This window comes from Petromyzon marinus, unplaced genomic scaffold (assembly GCF_048934315.1).
Source record: "Petromyzon marinus isolate PM22_M1 ecotype Great Lakes invasive population unplaced genomic scaffold, UKy_Petmar_22M1.pri1.0 PM_G_Scaffold_6, whole genome shotgun sequence".
NCBI lineage: Eukaryota > Metazoa > Chordata > Hyperoartia > Petromyzontiformes > Petromyzontidae > Petromyzon > Petromyzon marinus.
The window spans coordinates 1780001-1782500 of record NW_027423013.1 but is presented as its reverse complement, the minus strand read 5'-3'; positions in this window follow the sequence as shown (position 1 = coordinate 1782500).

The window sequence follows — 2500 nt, the reverse complement described above, 5'->3', positions numbered from 1 at the left end:
TTAACTTCTCCCTCCTGAAAGGAGAGAGTCGTTTCTGTAGTATGGGTGGGGGATGGGGCCTCTTGGGTGGGAAGGGGTGGTTCAGGACAGTCCAATTGTCTTTCAAATCTACGGTAGAACTCGTTCAGGTCGTTGGCTAGGCGGGAGTCGTTAGTGGTGTGGGGCGCTCTGGGTTTGTAGTTGGTGATGTGCCTGAGCCCTTTGGCAGACAGAAGCAGCGTCGTTAGTAGAGAACTGGTGTTTTAGTGTCTCTGAGTACAGTCGTTTAGCCTCTCTCACCGCTTTGCTAAACCTGTTCTTCGACTCCTTGAATCTGTCTCTATCCCCACTCCTAAACGCTTCCTCCTTCTCCAACCTCAACCTTTTGAGCTTTGCTGAGAACCAGGGCTTGTTGTTGTTAAAGTTCACCCTGGTACGTGTTGGGATACAGCAGTCCTCACAGAAGCTGATGTACACAGCCTCTGTGAGTTCATCCAGACTATTGGTAGCAGTCGTGAACATATCCCAGTCAGTACAGTCTAAGCACGCCCGCAAATCTTCCACAGCCTCACTGGTCCACTGTTTAGATGTCCTCACAGCAGGTTTACAGAGTTTTAGTTGCTGCCTGTATGCACGAATCAGGTGGACCAAGGGAGTTCTGTGCGAGCCGAACAGCCCCGTGACCCACAAGAGAAACATCCCCGCCAAATTCGAGCGTTTGACGGGGTCTATCCGTGAAAAAATATTCACGTTTTTGAGTGCACATGCATTTCTGCTGCAAATGCCTCTGGAAGTTTCATGCCGTTCGTATGCCAATTGTGGCAACACGAAAATGACCCGTTTTCCCATTCCGAGGGATTTCTGTGCGACCCTAACAGCCCCGTGAGCCACAAGAGACACATCCCCGCCAATTTCTAGCGTTTCACGGGGTCTATCCGTGAAAAATATAGACGTTTTTGAGTGCACATGCATTTCTGCTGCAGATGCCTCTGGAAGTTTCATGCCGTTCGTACGCAATGTGGCAACACGAAAATGACCCCTTTTCCCATTCCGAGGGATTTCTGTGCGACCCTAACTAACAGCGCCCGTGAGCCACAAGAGAGACATCCCCGCCAATTTATAGCGTTTCACGGGGTCTATCCGTGAAAAATATAGACGTTTTTGAGTGCACATGCATTCCTGCTGCAAATGCCTCTGGAAGTTTCATGCCGTTCCTATGCAATGTGGCCACACAAAAATGACCCGTTTTCCCATTCCGAGGCATTTCTGTGCGACCCTAACAGCCCCGTGAGCCACAAGAGAGACATCCCCGCCAACTTCTAGCGTTTGACGGGGTCTATGCGTGAAAAATATTAAAATTTTTGAGTGCACGTGCCTTTCTGCTGCAAATGCCTCTGGAAGTTTCATGGCGTTCCTATGCAATGTGGCAACACGAAAATGACCCCTTTTCCCATTCCGAGGGAGTTCTGTGCCACCCTAACAGCCCCGTGAGCCACAAGAGACACATCCCCGCCAATTTCTAGCGTTTCACGGGGTCTATCCGTGAAACATATAGAAGTTTTTGAGTGCACATGCATTCCTGCTGCAAATGCCTCTGGAAGTTTCATGCGGTTCGTACGCAATGTGGCAACACGAAAATGACCCGTTTTCCCATTCCCAGGGATTTCTGTGCGACCCGAACAGCCCCGTGAGCCACAAGAGACACATCCCCGCCAATTTCTAGCGTTTCACGGGGTCTATCCGTGAAAAATATCAATTTTTTTTTGACTGCACATGCATTTCTGCTGCAAATGCCTCTGGAAGTTGCATGCGGTTCGCATGCAATGTGGCGACACGAAAATGACCCGTTTTCCCATTCCGAGGGATTTCTGTGCCACCCTAACAGCCCCGTGAGCCACAAGAGAGACATCCCCGCCAATTTCTAGCGTATCACGGGGTCTATCCGTGAGAAATATTCACTTTTTTGAGTGCACATGCATTCCTGCTGCAAATGCCTCTGGAAGTTTCATGCGGTTCGTATGCAATGTGGCGACACGAAAATGACCCGTTTTCCCATTCCGAGGGATTTCTGTGCCACCCTAACAGCCCCGTGAGCCACAAGAGAGACATCCCCGCCCACTTCTAGCGTTTCACGGGGTCTCTCCGTGAAAAATATCACATTTTTTGAGTGCACATGCATTCCTGCTGCAAATGCCTCTGGAAGTTTCATGCGGTTCGCATGCAATGTGGCGACACGAAAATGACCCGTTTTTTCCCATTCCGAGGGATTTCTGTGCCACCCTAACAGCCCCGTGAGCCACAAGAGACACATCCCCGCCAATTTCTAGCGTTTCACGGGGTCTATCCGTGAAAAATATTCAATTTTTTGACTGCACATGCATTTCTGCTGCAAATGCCTCTGGAAGTTTCATGCGGTTCGCATGCAATGTGGCGACACGAAAATGACCCGTTTTCCCATTCCGAGGGATTTCTGTGCCACCCTAACAGCCCCGTGAGCCACAAGAGAGACATCGCCGCCAAT